Source organism: Hemicordylus capensis, chromosome 1 (assembly GCF_027244095.1).
Source record: "Hemicordylus capensis ecotype Gifberg chromosome 1, rHemCap1.1.pri, whole genome shotgun sequence".
In the NCBI taxonomy this organism is placed as follows: domain Eukaryota; kingdom Metazoa; phylum Chordata; class Lepidosauria; order Squamata; family Cordylidae; genus Hemicordylus; species Hemicordylus capensis.
Window position 1 is genome coordinate 249,171,227 of NC_069657.1, and position 21,456 is coordinate 249,192,682.

Consider the following 21,456-nt stretch of genomic DNA (forward strand, 5'->3'; position numbering starts at 1 on the left):
TTCACAGACTGGCAGCAGCTTCTCCAAGCTTTCAGGCAGGAATCTCTCTCAGCCCTATCTCTTCTAAACAGCAATGAGACAAATTATGGAAATGGACGTTGGACGTACCCCTCCCCCCTCCCCGATTACCTGATGTGCCTTGTAATCCCCCATCCCCTAGTTACAGTACTGCCTGCATATACTTTATAACCCTGTGGGTTTCCAAATCCTTGTGTGTAAATCTTTGTAGATATATGATGTACAAACAACCACTTTGTATATAATTGTGCTTTGGCAACGTTCTGTATGCTTTGGTAGTTTGTTGGTTGAATAACAAAAATCTTGTCCTATCTTGGAGAAGCCAGAGAGGGAACTTGGAACCTTCTGCTCTTCCCAGAGCGGCTTCATCCCCTGAGGGGAATATCTTACAGTGCTCACACATCAAGTCTCCCATTCATATGCAACCAGGGCAGACCCTGCTTAGCTAAGGGGATAAGTCATGCGTGCTACCACAAGACCAGCTCTCCTCTCCTGATTAGTCAGTCAGATTACTCTGACTGAACAATATCTGCAGCCCCCAGATACATACATTCCTGGCACACAAAGCAAAAAATGCTCCCTCCTCCCCTCCCCCATGTCACAACTCTGCACCAGCCTTTTTGCAGGCCCACAGTGCTTCTTCCACATTCATAGCATTGTGGGACATGTCAGTCGTTGAGTAATTCTTATCCCATTGTGAGTGTAGATACATTCACCCAACCATCCCAGTCAAGTTCCCAGACAGAACAAAATTAGAGGCTGAAACAGTCTGCTATCAAGCTTTTGCTATCACTGCAAGTTGGGAAAAAAAGCTGCAAAATGATAGACGCAGAGCCTCTACTTAGAAAAAGATGTCAGCTGAGTTACATTATATTTTGGCTAGAAAATTCTTCCCTAAAAGTTAAACTAAACCTTCCAAGAGGAAGAATTCGATAAGTCCAATGACTTCAAGATTCATCTAGAATTCTGCTGTGTAAGAGTCATTACTATGAGCTAGTATTTAGTAAAGTACAGTGCAGAATATATAGATAACCTGTGCACATTATCAAACCAATTGCACCAGGGAAGCCAAAGAAGACTACGTGGTCCAGGAAAAAGAAAACATTGGCCTGTTTGACTCTTCAATTAATTCTTACTTTAGCCAAGCAATGCAGATAATAGATCATCTTATTTTCTGAAAATAGATCACATTGGGTTAGATAGTGTACACAATAAACCAGATAAAAAACAGTCCAAGCTTTTAGTCAATCATCTCAGTTTAATCACCAGAAACTGCGTAATGTGAAGATTTCCCTGCCAGGTAAACATGATGATATCCTGCACATTTATACATATAAATTCTGAATAAAGATATATTTTTTAAAAAATATCAATTTTAAATCTTTATACCAGATAAGTCATTTTTAAAAATTTGAATCATATTAGAATTTGCAAAATTATTTTACATACAGAACATAGTTCTGTCCTCTCCAAGATCTTGTTCACACATGAATGTTCATCACTTCATGGCTCATTATACAAGCCATTGCCCAATGTTGCAGACATCACAGTTCTGATAATTGCCAGGGGGTGGGGCCTTAGTATTTTGGAATGGGGGTGTAGCTCAGTGATAGTGCCTGTGTGTTTCATGCCAGAGGTTCCAGATTCAGTCACTGGCATCTCCAGACAGGGCTGGGAAAGATGCTTTTATATGAAACCTTGGAGAGCTAGTGCCATAGACAATACTAAGCTGGATGGACCCATGGTATAAGGCAGTTTCATATGTTCAGTGTTCATACCAGTTTTCCACAGCTCAAACATGATATTTTTCAATGGAGTCAATTCACACATACAGCTGCCAATCATCAAGTACAGTGATATGCCCAGAGTAAAGACGATGCACATGGATGTGTAAAACAGCCCCAAAGTTCAACGTACTATGTGCTGTTTATTCTGCATAATACTTTAAGTACAGAATGCAGAATATAAAAGTACCTTACTGCTGACAAATATGCAACTGATCACGGTACAAAGCTGCACAACCAGTGCTAGAAGAGAATACTTATTAAAAACAGAAATAGCAGCTTAAATAACATCTTTCTTTTAATGCTATCTGCATATTTGGTTTAAAAACTGCCTACATATCAATACCTTGTAGGCATCAATAGCTTATACATCAGTCAACAACCAGACAGGCGCAAAGCTACATGTACATCAAAGAGCACAAAATGGGTTGATTAATAAGGGAGAAAGATTTCTAAGGAAAAAAAATGCATCTTTTGAATATATAACAGGGAACACTGTCAAGTTTTGCCTGCTGAAATTTTAAATGTGAGTGATTTCACAGTTCTGTTATACTCTAGCTGAATGGTTAATTAATACTGACTCTGACTTCAGGAACTCAGCTTTATCATCTGTAACTAAAATATACACAAACTAAAATGAGCAGGGACTTTTCAGTTTAGAAAAAATGCTATTACAGAGGGAAGGGAGGGTTCTAACCAAGCCTTTACACAAACATGATAATTTCCTGAATTCAGGGCGGATTTGACATGAAGCAGTCAAATATGCGTTGCCCCACTTGTATTTGTGCCAGGACAGTCCCAGGAAGTCTCTTTACCCAATTTGTGGCCAAAAAGGAACTTTGTGGTGATGATTTCAATAGTAACAAAACCATACTGGGTCTGCAGTCACAATCATTGCAGTTAGTAGGGAGCAAGTGCCATTGAACACATTGAACATGCATAGTATTGTGCTGTATGTGATCTTATGAATATGACTATAGTTACTGTGTTTTGTGACCCATCATGTACATGCCTTGCATTATGAAGGGTCTCTGATCACCAACAAATGACTAAATTTCAAGTTTTACATACTCCACTGAAAAATAAAGGAGAAAGGGGGGGGGGAAGACTTCAAAAGAGACATGATCATTCTGATAAGACAAAAATATATTTATATGGCTACACAATTATTTATCAAATTGAGTTTATAAATCTGTGCAGAAATAACTAAGTTATATTGAAATTATAACTGACCAGAGTCCAGTTTAGATCAATGGCCACCATCACAGTTACAGTTAGTGTTCGCCTCTTAAGATGAACGATGCTATAATCATGAGCAGCGCAGTGAGTGGGGGGGTGAGTGATGTGCCAGGGCGGGACTAAGTTCTGACCCATATTGTAATGTTTTGGCGCCTTCTAATCTTGACATGAGCATGTCATAATCTGGACCTGATGTGAATGTATTGTTTCCACTGCTCTTCTTACAGCCAATCTATATGTTCAGCAAAGGCTCATGGTAGAGCTCTCCCAGGACTGTCCCATCAGAATCTATGTGCAGAATATCATATTTGTATGTGCCCCCACATAAAAAAAACTCTCTCCACAAAGAAAACTAATGGTCCATCACGGGGAACGCTAGAACTCTTCTCTTTGACATGCTAGCTTCCCACAGGTTGAAAGTTTTTGACATTCCTCAATGATTATCCTTCATCACCATTCTGAAGTGCTACAGTCCCAGTCTTGGACACATTTCCCCCCGCCCTGAATGTTGCCCTTTAAAATAATGTCTAGGACCTTGCTCTTTTTCTTACCAGCATACATTTACTCATCAGTGTACATATCACTATACTATTGGTTCTAAAACAGATTAGAAGTGGCAACAGGCTCTGGTCCCTGCACTGATAGAAATTACTCCTATATCCCTGCCAGGTAGCAACAAAGCAAACATCGAGTCCCTCCTGAGTGTGGCTTCTTCTGCTCCCCGCTGAATAGCAGCAGCCCTGCTGGATACCTGTCCGTTGTGTGCGTGTGTCATAGGTATAGACAGCGAGCTAGAAATACACAGATAGAAAAACACAATGATGAAAGAGACAAGATTCAGCCAAAACATATGTTTGGGTTGGTTTTTAAATAAACATACCCTCTCAGTCTGGACCAAATGTTGTTCCTGAGGAAGGGAACGGATGGAGATTTCAGCCTGCCACTGCAGCTTAAGGCAAGCATTCATCCCCGCTTGTCAAAAAAAAAGAAAAAGAAAAAGAAAAAGATGACTTCTCAGCTTTCCCCTAACACTAGCAAGCAATATTTTCCCAAACATGCAAAAGTATATATTTAGAATGAGACCCACAATGTCTGTTCAGCTGTCTCATCGTATTTAGATTTGGGGAGCCTGCAAGAGGTTTTAAAACCACTTGTTTCCCTCTTTCTTTTCTATTCCTCTCTCCCCCCCCCCCCCGCCCAACTTGTCACAGCAATAAAGTTGGCAGTGGCTCTGGGGAGTCCTCTGCAAAGTACAATGCCCTGGGCTATGGGAGATGGAGCCCTCAATAACTGATATGAAAGGTCCTTAATTAAGCACTTAGCATTTCAAGGCAGTTATCACGGCTAGCCCACAGACCGAGCTGGCAGTCCGTCATCACCGATAGGCCACCTAGACGACTAACGTGAGTTGAGTCGAGTCTTTTGTACTTTAGGCGAGGAGCCCTGAGGCGCAGCCTGCTCCGGTGACCCTCCCAGATACACTTTCTCTGCCGGAAGGAACGGGATATCGGATGTGACAACACTGCAGACGGGGAAAGATTTTCTCCCCTAACCCCTCTAAAGATCAGGGAGTGAGGAAAAAGTTAGAATGACAGTGGCACTTTCTTGGCGCTGCAAATCAGTCTGGTCCTGACCAAACCAAATGAATGAATAATTAGGAAAGCATTGTAAAAACAGAAGAGGAGGGGGGAGGACCTCTATCGCTGGAATGCATGTCATTATTTTGCCAATGATTGCCCTGGAAAAAAGTTAGCTAGGGAGAGAAACTTACCCTTTCTTCATCACCATAATCCTCTGGGCATAAAGCATAAAAAATTGGGTGGCGGAAATGTTTATCTTTGTATTAAGGAGATGGGAAGGCTTTGATAACATTAAAATGGAAAGGGTTAATGGAATGAACTATAGATTAAATTGTAAAGCAATCAAAGAAGGAAAAAAACCACCCAAGTGTTTATAGCAGACAACCATCTTCTGGTGTTTGGGTCTATGTCAAGCCATGGATGTGGAAAATTAAAGCCATACTGAGGAAGGAAATGAACCATGTCTAATACATCCACAGCAATAAAATGTTTTCACTAGGACTGTAAAACTGTGGCTTACATTAGGAAGGAGAAAATCAAACTATATGTCAATTCCACATCATGGGACATGAAGTGTCCACAAAAATTTATATTACTATTTAGAAGTGTTTCATTCTGGTGTTTTATTGTGATTGGATGCGCCCTTCTCGGTATCTTTTGACTGGTATGAAAATGATTTGAACTACTTTTTTTAGCATTTATTTTACATCTATTACCTGTTCTATTACTTTTTATTATTTTATTGTGCTTGTGTAGAGGGTTTTGCACAGTTTCCATTATCATGTAGCATTAAGTCAATTTATTTGTGTATTACACGCTGCATAATTGCACCTTTTTCTGGAACAATTTGGATTTCATTATCCAACAAATCAGCTGTGTTACATTTCAGAAAGCTCATGTTAGGAACCAAGAACATTCTCAAAAGATGACAGCAGAGGCTACATTTGCATTACAAAAAAGGGGGACCAGGACATTTGCCAAACCAGCCATCCATGCATGGGAAGGTCAAACTGCAAACAGCTAGAGTTGTCTATGTGGAGAAAGACACCCAGGTAAATGAACTTGCCGTAAGATCAATGGACATCAATACTGCAAGAAATGAAATATTGGTGAGCAAGTGATTCTGACAGGGAACAGAGAAACAGTTCACAGAGAAAACAAAACAAGTAAAGGGAATATATCAAATGCAATTTTGTTTATTATTGTTCTGACTTTGAAGAAATCATTTTGCTCCTTAATTTACAATTGCCATAAAATGCATAATGAACATAGGCAAAACTAAGGATCTATCCATCTGCTTGAAAAAATCTGCGTTGCCATCCATTATCAGGTACAAACCTCTCTTAGGAATTGGTAGAATGGCTGCCTTCGTTCTCATAAAGGTAAAGCTAGCAGCAGTTCAAAGTTAGACTAAAATATCCTTGATGTGTACCAAATCATCAATAGATTACATGCAATAATATTTGCTCCTTAAGTTGATGACTGTGAAACTTACAGGAGTTTCCTGCTTCTAACAGTGTTTTGCACACATCCAAAATTTAGCACAAAGAGACATCAGGCAAGAGCTGGGGCTGCAGGTACAATTTCACGCAAGAATTTGATTTTTGAATTCTGATGGGCAATTAATTTCATGTAGGACTGAAAAGTCATACAGACTACAAGGTTGGAAATGGCACGGAATTCTCTTCCTAGATTGTAAGCAGTCTCCTCAACATAATGAGCTAGAAGGCTAGATCTGGATAACAGGTTGCCACTTCTGGTCTATGATATCCAGTCTTGTCCCTTTCAAATGACTGATGCAACTCAATAGTGCTGAGAATTTAAAGACTTTGATCAGAAGTCCAAACATGTGATGTGCACGGATGGAGCAGAATGATATTCACACACAATTAAGTTCCTAAAGCTGTTCTAAAAACTTCAGTGGTGGGAACACCTAAAGTAATGATTGCAAGAACAGCCCTGCTAGTCTGGACCAAATGTCCATCTAGTCAGGACCCTGTATCCCACCAACCAGATGCTTCGAGGAAGCCTCAAAAACAGGGCATGAAGACAACCTTCTTCTCCTGCAGCTGTGGCAAAGGATTCTGCCAGACTGTCTCTCTTGGGTGTATGCCATTTCTTCAGCACAGAAGCTTGGAGTTGATAACCATTTGATGTTTTACTGATGGGGGATACACTCATCAAGGATAAATGTTTCTTCCATTTGTCGCTTAGGTTTCACAATGGTTGCATCTTCAGCAAGAATTCAAAGATATTTTGAAATAATTGTGTATGAATGGCAGATTGAAAAACAGAAGGAAAAAGGAGGGTTGGGGGGCACCACCGAAGAAACAAAGAAGGGCAGGGAGCCCTCAGGTGCCTCACAGGTATCGATACTAGGCCCACTGCATTTTTTTTATTTTTTAAAAAATCCCTTTTAAAAGGATTTTTCCAAAACATGGTGGGCCTAATAAAGATACTTGTGACCTCTCTCTCTCTCTCTCTCTCTCTCTCTCTCTCTCTCTCTCTCTTGGTTTCTCCAAGTTAAAATACAAGAAGAGAGTCAGTGGAACAGGGAAATTAAAGCCACACCAAGAAATTTGGGGTGCAGCCTTCATTTCCCACAAAATAGTCCCCCTCCCTGACATAAGCACTTTTCTGTTCCAGCTTACTCACCCAAGCAATGACAGTATTCTCAGTCAGTCGGTTCACATGATTCTTCCTCCACCCCTCAAAAAATAGGGGTGTGTGTGTGGATTGCTGAAATCAGGATTCCAGAGATTGACATCTGCATGTACAGGTTTCCACATGGAATGCCCATATCATATGTTCTGTTATATATTTGATGGGGGCTGTGTGTGTGAACTTCTGCTTTTTCATAAGATGAAGTCCATGTTACTCAGAGGAGGATTTTGTAGGTAATGGCAGTTCAGTCCCCAAATAGCTAAGCAAAACCAGTTTGAAGAGAAAGCAGCAAAGCAAGAGGTCTTGAGACAGTTCTTTAGTATTGAAGGACTACAAGGATTTATTTAAAGAAAAGGTTACAAACAAATGTGGAAAAGCCTGCAGCTTAATTTCAGCTGTAGCTCATGGCTGAAGAGAGAGACCAAAACAAACAGCCATCTCTGGAGAGACAAAATGGAGACTAACCCTGGAAGAACAAAGAGGGAAGGAGTCCCACACTTTTATCCATGAACCTAATCCCACCCCTGCAGTGGTCACTATGAGACATTGCCGCCCCATTGCCCAGATATGACTGTAAGTATCCAATGCACCTGTGCATGCCCGACATGTGCTTGACCACATCTGCGCACACAGGCGTGTCGGATACTTTTGTTCATATCTGGACAACAGGGGCAATGGGGCGGCAGGGAGGTACGCTGCTGTCCTGATGGGATTTGACTAAAATGGATGCCGGCAGGGGGAAAGTGGTGGGAGGGGTAAGTGCATCCTCTCCCACTCTTAAAGCAGCACCCCTGCCGCCTTCAAGCCTCCCCCGTGCAGTTCCGTGAACATCCCTACATCTCAGTGGGTTTTGGTTATCTATATTGAAATCTGACATTAGCTTGTGCAGCCACACCACCTCTTGACATGCTTGAGTAACAGATACATATTCTGCCTCAGTAGATGAGAGAGCAACTACGGATTGCTTTCAGCTACGCCCACTGACTGCTCCACCACCATAAAATAATACATAACCACTGGTTGACTTCCAGTCTGTTTGATCCTCAGCCCAGCCTGTATCCATATAACCAACTGATTTGGGTCTACTACTAGTAGGTAACTTTAATTTTAGATGGATTTCCCCTTTTAGGTACCCGACTAGTCTCTTCACTGCAGTCCAGTCATCTTTGCTGGGTGTACTTACTTTCCTACTCAAGATTCCTACAGATGTTGCTATATCTGGTCTTGTTATCATACTGTAGCTACATATAAAAGTTTTCCCATCGCTGTCCTGTACTCACTGTTGTCTGGCAGAAGTTCACTCTCTTCCTTCTGTTTTAGGTAACCTGTTTCCATAGGTGTACTCATTTCTTTGGCCTCTGTAAGTTCCAAATACTTTAATAAATCATTTATTTTCTGTTTTTGGTAAGCAAATAGCTCCCACCCTCTTCTCTCTCTATGTTTATCCCAAGATAGTGTGAAACAGGCCCAAGTTCTTTTACTTCTATCTCACTATCCAGGTGCTTTATTATTTCAAGGCTGTTCTCTCTATTTTCATAACAAATTATCAGATCATCATCGCACGTAAGTATATAGGTCCATCTGTTGTCTTTGAGCCTCGAGTACAGGCAAGGGTCAGCCTTTCCTTGGGTAAAACTATCGGTGACTAGCAACTGGTTTAATTTGACACTCCAGGCTCTTGCAGCCTGCTTTAGTCCATAAATATTTTTCTGCAGCTTATATACAAGTTTTTCTTTACCAGGTTCCACAAATCCTGGAGGCTGCTCCATATAAATATCTTCTTTGATGTCTCCATGAAGAAATGCAGTTTTCGTGAGATCCACTTGCATATTCTTTGCTACTGAAATACTTAGGAGTGGACTTACTGAGGTGTGTTTTACAACAGGGGCAAATGTCTCATCATACTCTTCCCCATATATCTGCAAGAATCCCTTTGCCACCAGTCTCGCTTTGTAACTCTAGACATCTCCTTCTGCAATTTTTAAAAATCCACTTGCACCCCACAGTCTTTCTTCCCTCAGGTAGCTCTGTGAGTGTCCATGTGTTGTTTTTGTGCAATGATTCCATTTCTTCTTTCGCAGCTTCCTTCCAGTTTTGTTCTTCAGTTGCAGGTATGTTATCATTTTATATTCACGTGCTTGGTTTATGAAACTTTTCTCCCTTTGCAATATAGGAAGGTTTCTTAGGCAGAACTCCTTTATTTTGTTGTGTTGAATGCTGTACCTTTTGTTCGTCATCAGCATCTTCTTCTACTGAATCACTGCCAGGTGTAAAACTTAGAGTGGATCTTTCCTTTTGGTCATATTGCCTTGATTCTTTCCCCAACTGAAAATTGGACTCTAAGTTTGGCAGTTCACTAGTGGTTGGTTTTTAATTTTCACTGAAGTATGCTACATTGCATATTTTTATTGTTTCTGTGGCAAGATCTAAAATTCTACATACTTTACATCCTATGGAATAGCCAACAAGTATTCCTTCCTCAGATCTACAGCTGAATTTGGTCCTTTTGGCTTTGTATATAAATCATACATAGGTGTATGCTTTAGATCCAAACACTCTTATATGACTCAAAGTTATGCCATGCCATAACTCATGTGCATCTTGTCATTTCCATAAGAGAATGGTTCTTTCTTTCCACTACTCAATTTTCCTCCCAAGTATGTGGAACAGTCTTTTGGTGTTCAATACCCTCCTCCTTTAGGAATCTTATGACATCATTCCCAGTGTATTCACCACCATTGTCAGTGTCGAGGATCTGTGGCTTTCCCCCAAACTTTCTCTAATCAGGTTGCTTGTAGCCACTGCATTTCTCAGACTTAGCTTCCAAAACTTTATCTGTTCTTGCAAGGTATATCCTTTGCTTATTAGCTTTAGTCCCCGATTGCTTGTAAATTCTGTACTCTGTGTTCTCAGATGACTCAATCTCTTTGCAACTTTGTTTTGCTTGCCTTTTGTCTGCAAACCCTTTATTCTTGGGATACTTATTCTGCAAGTGTTTGGGCTTCCATAAATAAAGCATTTCTTATTTCTTTGTAAGGTTCTAAATGCATTTTCACTTCCCTTTGGTTGCCTATCATCCCTTCTGCACAAATCAAAATCCTCTAGATGGTTAATTACAAATTGTAAGCCTGCATCCTCCTTGACTTCCAAGGCACTAGACACACTATCAATATCAAACTATTCAACAGCAATCCTATCAAACTTACATCTGGCATGATTACTTGTTGAGCTTGCAGTTGCCTAGATATTTCTAACATTGCATTTATGTGTTTGGACAGACTTTATCATTCTCTAAGTCTTTTATTGCTCAGTTTTCTTACTAGATGCACTTTGGAAACCACATACTTCTTTTTATATAACTCCTTCAGAGTTTCCCACTTATTCTTTGCATTTTCTTTGTCTCTTAGATGCACTGAGATTGGGTCACTTTCCACCAAGCAAATAATTCCTGATGCCTTTTCATCTGCTCTGTCCTATTCCTCCTGCTGTTTTCCTGCAACTGCAGGACACTGGGTGTGCAGAACACTGCCAAGTCCATTACTCTTGAGGAGCATCTCCATCTTGAAAGACCAGAGCTCATACTCAGGATCTTGCAATTTTTCACTCATCTGGAATCCTTGTGCTGTCTCCATTTTCAAAGCTTTCCCTCTTTGCTTTACTTTCTATTTAACTCTCTAGGCTTTTCTCTTTTATTTACAGGCTTCTGGGCCCATAACCCTTCCTAGGGGAAGAATGGCAGTTCGATCCCAAAATAGCAAAGCAAAACCAGTTTGGTGAGAAAGCAACAAAGCAAGAAGTCTTGAGCCAGTTCTTTAGTACTGAAGAACTACAAGGATTGATTTAAAGAAAAGGTTACAAACAAATGTGAAAAGGCCTGCAGCTAAATTTCAGCTGTAGCTCATGGCTGAAGAGAGAGACCAAAACAAACAGCCATCTCTGGAGAGACAAAATGGGAACTAACCCTGGAAGAACAAAGAAGGGAAGAGTCCAGCACTTTTATCCATGACCCTAAAACCCCCCAGTGGTCACTATGAGACATTGCAGCTGAGAGCTGATGCTGCCAGGGTCCTAACTCCAACAGATCTGAATTAAGGCTGGTGGCAAAAATGAGTGGGGAGATTCTGTACCTGGCCAGGGGGTGGTGGTACACAACTGTTTGTAATTGTGAAGATGGGGCAGGGTGTTTTCTTGCTTAAGCCTTGAAAAAGGCAATATCAATGCAGACAATGGCAGTGGTGCTCAGAGCACCACTGTTCTACTGGTAGCCTGCTCATCTCCCAACTGTCAGTTCCATTCTCTTTCCCAGAATGCACTGGGAACTGACATTGCATTTGGATGTCACAATGGAGATGGATACATAATTGTATACTACATAATTGCTACATAATTAATTGAGTGGATGGGTTAAAAAAAAAACCTGGGGGCCTGAGCTCCTGAGGGCCCCCCAGCTCCACTCCCCTATTTTCTTCATTATCTCTCTTGCTCTGAGGGCTGCCAAGGAGAGGGGCGAACTCAGGCCCCTTCTCCCCTAGCTACACTCCTGATTGGCTCCTAATGATGGAGGAGTACAGGAGAGGTTGAGATGACTGTGGGTTAGTGAGTCTGAAGTGATGGAGGCAAATGAATCTCTGTTGAAGTATCCAAGCCTCACAAAGTGAAGAAGGAATTAGTAAAAGAAGGATGCAATGTGCAAGAAAAACATAGTTTCATGACTCTATTCATTTTCATGTCTAGATATCTTATTCATGCACATTTTCTTGGCTCCATCACTAATATGTCTGCCCGTTGCTGTAGTTTTCAGTGCAGCAATCACCTCCACTTTGTGTAAGCTGCATTTCTCCAAATAAAAGAGTTTACCCCAGGAAATGATGCCATAGTTGCCCATCTTCTGAGGAAAAGGGTATAAAGGAGAGGTAATAGTTCCGCTTGTTTGGAAAGAAGATTTGAAATTAATTGCTCCAGCTACAGCAAAGGTAAACCCCCAATGTGCTGAGGAAAAATAAATAAGTGGGTTGTGGTAGTGGATCAATACTGGAAAGGATTTTAACTAAACAACTTCAGCAAAAGCCATGAAAATCCCTTCCCCCAAACCCTTCCCCAAACTCAGAATAATATCAGAGTATAAGGACATCACCCCTGCTAACTGAACAAAGAGGCACTTTTAAAAGTAGCGATTATCTTATATTTGGCAGGGAGAGAGCATGAAATGGATTTTGTGTTTTGTTTCAAGCTTGTTCCACATGAGTAGCTCCTAGGGACACCAATGTAGGTTGTGTGGTAGGGCATGATGGGTGTTACCTACTACCCAACCCACAAAAGAAATGGGCAAGCAGGATATTTTAAACACATTTTAAACTTTTCCACACTACGGGGGTTTGGGGAAAAGGTTAGATTAAAATTGTCCGCTTGCCCATTTCTTTTGTGGGTTGGGTGGTAGGTAGCATCCACCATGTCCTACCATACAAGCTATATTGGTGTCCTTAGAACAATGGGGTATTTAGAGTTTCCCCATTGTTCCCTATGGCCGGAACAAGCTGTATGCTCAGAATTCACACACAAGTTTTGCATTACAATGCATTTTGCAACACTACCTTGAAAAGCACCAGAGAAGCACACAGTAAAAGGGAATCTGTCCCTCCCAGCACAGAACACACATTTCAAACCCAGTCAAAAAAATGGCTAAAAAAGAATCACTGACCCAGAATCCACTGCCAGTCACAATGCCTGCACTGCAGTAACATCATTGGCACAAATTGCTCTCTCACTCACAGATATGACTTCTTACATTCCTACCATTGCTGGTAGCTACCACATAGCCACCACAGCTATGACTTCTTACATTCCAACCAACAACTGCCACAGCAGCACCTTTAGCAGCAAGCATAGTCATAAGTTCAACTAGAGCAACTTCAGCCACATTTTGACTGAGTACACTTTGAAATGTGATGACAGAGCAGACTAGAGCAGTGAGTGAAGCACAAGTCTCAAGTCCAGACATGGAGCTCATCACAGCAATCACCAATAAATATGAGAGAGAGAGAGAGAGAGAGAGAGAGAGAGAGAGAGAGAGAGAGAGAGAGAGAGAGCTGTCATTGTCTCACCACAATGTATCTCACAAACAAATAAACCACAGTTCAAGGAAGGCAGGCATCCAAGTTTGCCTGTGTCAATCTGAGATCCAGCAAAACCAGATAATTACAGTAGCAATAGCACAACATAACATACTCAGTGTTGAAAAAAGAAAACCACAAAATCAAACCTACCTTACTCCTCTTCAAGAGACACATAAGGGCTCTCTCTTCCTCTGAATCCCTTTGAATACATTTTGAAATCCCCTCCTTTTGTGTCCCCCCTCCCCCCAGCCAATAGGGCATAGGTGCCCATGACAACACTTGATTTGTATGATAACAAGCCAATCAAGAAGCAAGGAGAGCACAAGCCAATTGGCTGCCAGTGCCAGAAAACCAATCAGCAAGGAAAAAACAGGCCTCCAAAATGGCACTCGAAACGTTTTGATTGAAATGAGGTTGTTCTACTCCGAGCTCAAAACAGGCCCTTTTTAAAGAGGGTGTTTTGTTTCAAGCGCGAAACTCTTGAAATGGCTCGTTTCAAGTCAAAACATTCTGCACATCCCTAGAGAGAGCAACTGTCATTATCTGACCCCAGCAAAGCATCTCTCCAGTGACTGTTGCTGGTGTCTACCTTATGTTTCTTTTTAAAATGGTGAGCCCTCTTGGGACAGGGACATATTTTATTTATTTATTTATTTGTCTGTGTAAACCACTTTGAGAACTTTTGTTGAAAAGCAGTACACAGATGTTTATTGTAGTAGTAGTGGAAGACAGGTGGTGTCAGATCAAGAAACAATTAATTTTAAAAATCAAAGTGCTCTAGCTATAGGCAAACTAAACCCCAAACAGACTCAGCTGGAATTAAAATGTAAACTGGAACTTTTAAAATTAAAGCACCAAGTACACTTAGCAGCAACAGGTTCCCCCCCCCCCTTTTCTTTTGCACAAAGTAAAGCACCAAGCTCCACCCTTTCCCTTGTGATGTGACCCAACGGAAGAGTAAATGGACCGTGTGTGGTTCCTGTGTCTTACATTTTTGCACATCCCACCCTCTTTGTTCTAGGTGAGGCTGGTTTCAGGAATCAAAACCAAGCAAATAGAGCAGACTTAAGAAAATGGCTAAGTGGATCACAGCTCCCTTGCTTTGTGGCTATTGTAGATTCCATTGTTGGTGCAGAGTCTTTAGTGGGCATATCCAGTAACTCCTCTTGTGTACTTTTATTGGATCAGTTTCAGTTTGTGATTCCTGAGGATGTAAACAAGCTTCATGGAACTGTGCGCCCTACCACCTGTTGACCCTTGTCCAACATGGTTTATATTATCAAGCAGGGAGATGGTTGGAGGGGGCATGGTTGAGATCAAAAATGCTTCTCTGAGGGAAGGAAGGAAGCCTCCTTGTTTAAAGGAGGCAGTTATTGGACCTCTTTTAAAGAAAACTACACTGGATCCCTCAGATTTAGACAATTATAGGCCTGTCTCCAATCTCCCATGGTTGGCCAAGGTGATTGAGAATGTGGTGGCCTCTCAACTCCAGGCAGTTTTGGATGAAAAATCTTACCTTGACCCATTTCAAACTGGCTTTTGGGCAGGTTATGCGGTGGAGATTGCTTTGGTCGGCCTGATGGATGATCTCCAAAAGGGAATTGAGAGAGGGAGTGTGAGTCTGTTGGTCCTTTTGGATCTCTCGGTGTTTTTTGATGCCATCAACCATGGTATCCTTTTGGATCACCTGTGGGGATGGGGTAGGGGGCACTGCTTTCCAGTGATTCTCCTCATACCTCTTGGGCAGATTTCAGAAAGTGTTACTTGGGGAACTGTGTTCCCTCTAACAGGGATTCTCAGAAGTTGTTGACTACAATTTCCAGCATCCCCAGCTGCAATGACATTTGGCTGGGGATTATGGGAGTTGTAGTCAACAACATCTGGGAATTCCTGTTAGAGGGAACACTTTTGGAGACTGCTGCTCTATAAAGCAAGAGCTTTTGTATGGTATCTCTAAGGGCTCCATTTTGTCTCCAATGCTTTTTAACATCTACATGAAACTGCTGGGAGGGATCATCAGGAGATTTGGTCTACTTTTCATACTTCAAATCTACTTTTTCATGTCAGCTTCATCAGCAATTGGCATAACTTCTCTATATGCCTGCCTTGAGGCAGTAATGGACTGGATGAGGAATAACAAACTGAGATTGAATCCAATCAAGACCAAAGTGTTCACTGTAGGAAGCCAGAGTTTGGGAAATGGGATATATCTGCCTGTTCTGAATGGGGTTACACTCCCCCAGAAGGAACAGGTTCACAGTTTGGGAGTACTTCTGGACCCAACCCTCTCTCTGGTATCTCAGGTGCAGGTGGTGGCCAGGAGTGCTTTTATCAGCTTTAGACTAGTTCCCCAACTGCACCTTTTCCTGGAATTTAGCGACCTTAAGACAGGGTACACATGCTGGTAACCTCCAGGCTTGACTACCGCAATGCACTCTATGTGGGGCTGCCTTTGTACATAGTCTGGAAGCTGCAATTGGTGCAGAATACTGCTGCCAGCTTGGTCTCTGGAATGTCCCATAGAGACCCTATTACTCTGATTCTAAAAGATCTACACTGGCTACCAATATGTTTCCGGGCAAAATGCGAAGCGCTCGTTATTACATATAAAGCTCTTTATGGCTTGGGTCCACGGTATTTAAGAGAATACCTTCTTGGTTATGAACCCTGCCACCTATTAAGATCTTCAGGGGAGGTTCATCTGAGGGTGCCACAAGCTCGTCTGGTGGCAACTCAAAGGCATGCCTTCTATGTAGTTGCCCCAGGACTGTGGAATTTACTTCCTGCTGAGATTCTCTAGGAGAGGAAAGCTGGTCTTGTGGTAGCAAGCATGACTTGTCCTCTTAGCTAAGCAGGGTTCTCCCTGGTTGCATATGAATGGGAGACTAGAAGTGTGAGCCCTGTAAGATATTCCTCTCAAGAAATGGAGCTGCTCTGGGAAGAGCAGAAGGTTCCAAGTTCCCTCCCTGGCTTTGCCAAGACAGAGCTGAGAGAGATTCCTGCCAGTAACCTTTGAGAAGCCACTGCCAGTCTGTGAAGACAATACTGAGCTAGATAGACCAACGGTCTGACTCAGTATATGGCAGCTTCCTATGTTCCTAGAGCGGCTCCATGCATTGGCTTTTAGGAAATAACTAAAGACACACTTCTTCAGCCAAACCTTTTTGTTAGTTTTTATTGATATTTTAATCTGATATTTATGTTTTAACTGTTAAATCCTTGGTTTATTTTATTCTACATTTGTTTAATGCTGTAAACCACCTAGAGACTTTGGTAGTAGGGGTGTGCACAAAAACCACTTTGCCAGGTTTGGTTCAAGTCCAAACTGGACTTGAACCAGACTGGGCATGTTTGGTTTTGGCACTCTGAACTAGAACACCTGTTTGGCTCAGGTTCAAGCTGGTTTGGGGTTCTAATTGTAAAATGTTGTGTTATTATTATTATTTAAATTAATAACTCAGTGCTGGGTTGGGGTCATAATGCTGACCTCCAGAGGTGCTGCTGTGGCCACAAGGTGAGGGATCTCAGAAGGTTCCCCCTCCCCCACCGGCCTCCCCCAATACTTATATTCATTCATTCATTCATTCATTCATTCATTTAACATATGTTTATACTGCCCCAAACTCACTTCTCTGGGCAGTTTACAACAAAACAAACAAACAAACAAACAAACAAACAAACAGAAAAGGTTAAAACATTAGTTAAAATAAACAAAAAATTAAAACAAAGGGGACCGGGTCGGTTTCTTCGAGTGTGCAGGGAGAGCGGGCTATGCCCACTCTCCTCACACACAAGCGGGGAGGGAGCCCTGGGCAGCCGGATTGGCTGCCCACACGATTGCTGGCTCTGTGGCAGAGCCAGTGGGGGCTGGGGGGAGCGGGGGCCAATTGGCCCCCGCAAGCTCCAGTATGCCCTGCACGAGTGCACAGGGCATGCTGGCGAGACCCCCTGGAGCTGGGAGGCGGCTTTTCGCTTCCCCTCCGGGGGTCTCCTTGTGAGTAGGCATGGCGCGAAGCCTCACCGCAGCTACTCACGATCTAGAAAACCAGGTTTGCTGAGCGCTCGCTCCACAAACCAGGTTTTGGGGCAAGGGTTCTTGAGCGGGTTACCCGCTCTAGAACCACCGGGTTCGCAGCAAAAATCTGCAAAAAAATCTGCAAAAATCGGGCTAGGCTCTTCTAGCCTGATTTTTGCAGATCGTGAGAATAGCCCCAGTAAATGATACAGCAAAAGTTAAAACTACAACAATTCAAACCTTAAAACATTTTAAACAATGTTAAAACTATTAAAACAATATTTAGTTAAAAGCCTGGGTGAATAGATGTGTCTTTATAGACTTTTTAAAAGTTGTCATGGGGAGGCTTTTACTTCAGCAGGGAGCATGTTCTAAAGTTTTGGGGCAGCAGCTGAGAAGCCCATCCTCGAGTAGCCACCAAATGAGCTGGTGGCCACTGCAGGTGGACCTCTTCTGATGATCTCAATGGGTGTTGGGGTTCATAACAAAGAAGACGTTCTCTTAATTACCCAGGGCCCAAGCCGTTTGGGGCTTTAACCAGCACCATGCATTGTATGTATTTGTTTATTTTGGCCCAAGGCCAGCATAGCACCATGCATTTTCCCTGGAAACCTATTGGCAGTCAGTGTAGATCTTTCAAAATGAGAGTAATATGGTCTCTCCTAGATGACCCAGAGACCAACCTGGGTGCTGCATTCTGTACCAATTGTAGTTTCCAGACTACACACAAGGGCAGCCCCACATAGAGCACATTGCAGTAATCTTGTCTGGAGGTTACAAGCACATGTACCACTGTTCTGAGGACATTTAGCTCAAGGAACAGATGCATCTGGCGTATCAACCAAAGCTGATAGAAGGCACCTCTTGCCACTGCCTCAACCTGGGACACCAGGGAGAGACTCAGGTCCAGAAGCACCCCCAGACTGCGTACCTGTTCCTTCCAAGGGAGTGTGACCCAGTTCAGAACAGGCAGATCAAACTCATCTCCCGAGTTTCAACCCTGCACAATGAGTAATTCCGTCTTATCTGGATTCAGTCTCATTTTGTTATCCCTCATCCAACCCATTACTACCTCCAAGCAGGCATTTAGGGAGGTTGATGCCCTCTCCCGATGATTTTGACATGGAGAAATAGATTTGGGTATCATCAGCATACCGATAGCACCCTGTACCAAATCTCCTGATGATCTCTCCCAGCGGTTTCATGTAGATGTTAAACAACGTTGGAGACAATACAGAGCCATGAGGCACACCATACAGAAGTTCAGATTTTGCAGAACAACAGTCTCCTGTCTGGGGCAGTGTACAAATCTGACAAATAAAATAAGTAAATAAATAAATAAATAAATGACATTGGAGAATCCTGAGGGACACCATACGAAAGTTCAGATTTGGAAGAACAGCAGTCTCCAAGAGACACCATCTGGAACCTGCCCAAGAGGTAGGAGCAGAACCACTGCAAAGCAGTGCCCCCCACTCCCAATCCCCTCAGATGCCCCAGAAGGATACTATATATCTTCTTTAGTATCGAAAGCCGCCAAGAGGTCCAAAAGGACCAACAGAGTCATACTTCCTAAGCCATTTTTGGAAGGCCAGTATAGAAATCGAATGAATAAATAATAAATAAATAAAATAATACTTCCTCTGTCAATTCCCAATTGGAGATCACCCATCAGGCCGACCAAAGCAGTCTCCACCCCATAGCCCACCCGAAAGCCAATTTGAAATGTGTCTAGATAATCACTTTCCTCCAAGACCATCTGGAACTGGGAGGCCACAACTCTCTCAGTTTGCCACACCCTGCCCAGCCATGGAAGGTTGGAGACAGACCTGTAGGTGCTCAACTCTGAGAGATCCAAGGTAGGCTTCTTCAGAAGTGGTCTAATAATAACTGCCTACTTTTTGGACCGGTTCAGACCATTTATGGGCCTTCCCAGCCCTCTGCCTGCTCATGGTGGCCATTTTGAAGGCTGCTGTGCATGTGTGACCCAGGCATGCAAATGGCCAGTGCACATGTGTGGCAGCCTTCAGGTTAGGGGAAGTGGGCAGCGGGTGGGTGGATTGGCTGTGGTCCATAAGAATAACACTCCCCTTACCAGGATCCTTGTGAGAAAATTGACTTATATTGAGCCTGTGTACCTTAGGTTGGGGACTCAGAATACAGTGGGTATTCTGTTGGTGTACTGTCCATCCCGCTGCCTAACAGACTTCCTAACTGAGCTGATAGAGATGGTAGCTGAGTTGGTGTTGGGGCTGCCCAGGCTTTTGGTGCTGGGTGATTTCAATGTCCACTTTGGGACTGGCTTGTGTGGTGCTGCTCTGGAGTTCATAGCAGCCATGACAATATAGGCCTATTCACATGCTGGATTTGGCCTTTTGCTTGGGTCATTGGGGTGTTCCATGGATGGAGTCTCCTGTAGCCTCCTCATTATCATAGATGGACCACTTCCTGGTTACGGTTGGTCTCACAGTCACGTCTGACCCCGGCAGTGGTGGTAGACCTTCCTTTCACAAGCTAAGAGAGGTGCTACTGGCCATGCTGCAAATGTGGCACTGGCCTAAGTTTACTTGCAAATGGAGCATGTGGCCCCATTTGCTAACATGGCCACAGCATCTGACCAACGCCATCTCCATTTCACTGATGTCATACACAGAGGGTGGGTGGGTGGGGTGCCAGGCATGGCCCTTGAGTGCAGTGGCATGGGTTCCTTGAAACCCCCTGCACAATGGTGGCTCTGCCCCTGCAAGAGGGGTCTGTCTTCAGGTGCCACCAGCTCATCTGGTGGTGACCTGGGATAGGGCCTTCTCTGTTGTCACTGGTAAGTTGACACAGTCTCTGTAGAGATAAAAGAGTTGTCTTTCCTGGAGGCCTTTAGGAGAGCCTTACCAATCTTTTTAGCCTGACTTTTAATGATATTTAGTTTTAATTGTAATTTTAATCTGCTTTTAATTGGCTCCTGGTTTTAATTATTATGTATTTCTGATTTTCATGTAAACCTCCCTCGACCACTTTGGGAAGGGTGGTTTGTGTGTGTGTGTGTGTGTGTGTGTGTGTGTGTGTGTGTACACACACACAGAGGGTTGTCATAGCGGCACACTAGCAACATAGAATCGGGCAGGTAGTGAGGTCACTGTTGTTCATCCTTATTCTATCTTCCTTTGAGGTACTCTATCCAGCAGTCTTCTAACTTTGAGTATCTGGACCTGGTGTTGGACTTTGGGGACAGTATGAGGATTCTATTCATGTACCACTCAGCTCCCTGCAGTGTCCCTGCTGAGGTGGCAGAGGTGGTCTTGATGGTGGTGTTGGGAGAATTTCAGGTTTTTCATCATGGGAGACTTTAACATCCATGTCCAGGCTGCCTTGTCTGGCATAGCTCAAGATGTCATGCAGGTGATCTGTGGGTTGGGTTCTCTGATATCTGATGGTCCTGTCAATACACTGGTTAATGTCTGGAATGTAGAGATGACCCATACTATTGGCACAATCACTGCTAGATGTCCTCTTCTATTCCACAGAGCCCAACCATCTCCTTGGTTTTCTGTGGAATTGGGGCAATGAAATAGGAGGAATGATAGCTAGAGCATAAATAGTGGAAAACTCAGACCAAAACTCACTAAGTACAAGTAAGATCTAATTTTGGAACCTATTCTGTGACAGTGATGATGGCAAAGAAATCATACTTCTCAGCCAACATCATATTATCCAGTGGATCAATTTGCTGAAAGGGCCTGCTAGATGAGTTTGTGGGGCTCTTGGATGACAAGTTTCTTGTATCTGATCTAACTTTAACACCACATTGAAAATGCAATAGGCTTGTGATTGTGCAAACCCATGTCAAGATGGGAATCTTGGGCCATAAACCACCTTGGTATGGGTTCACACATTCACTTCAGTGTTGGTAACCCACATTAAACCTAGATTCAAACCATTGTGTGAACAAGCCTGATAGGTTATAGGTGCCCTTGAGGAGCCTCCTAGTGAAGTTCATATGCATGCTTTTTAGTTAGGGCAGTCTGAAGAGTAAGCAAGATTGTTGGAAA

General features: G+C 42.8%; 2 long non-coding RNA genes across 2 annotated transcripts in view; both read right to left on the reverse strand.

Annotated features, from left to right (window-relative positions):
• LOC128340224 (uncharacterized) overlaps positions 1-21,456 on the reverse strand; it is a 39,965-nt gene that overhangs the window by 10,538 nt on the left and 7,971 nt on the right. The gene's annotated exons all lie outside the window — the stretch shown is intronic.
• Positions 1,926-13,542, reverse strand: LOC128340223 (uncharacterized). Its single transcript, XR_008313528.1, has 2 exons — positions 3,922-13,542; positions 1,926-3,832 (listed from the first exon to the last, which is right to left on the reverse strand). It is a non-coding gene; the product is annotated as an uncharacterized LOC128340223 (long non-coding RNA).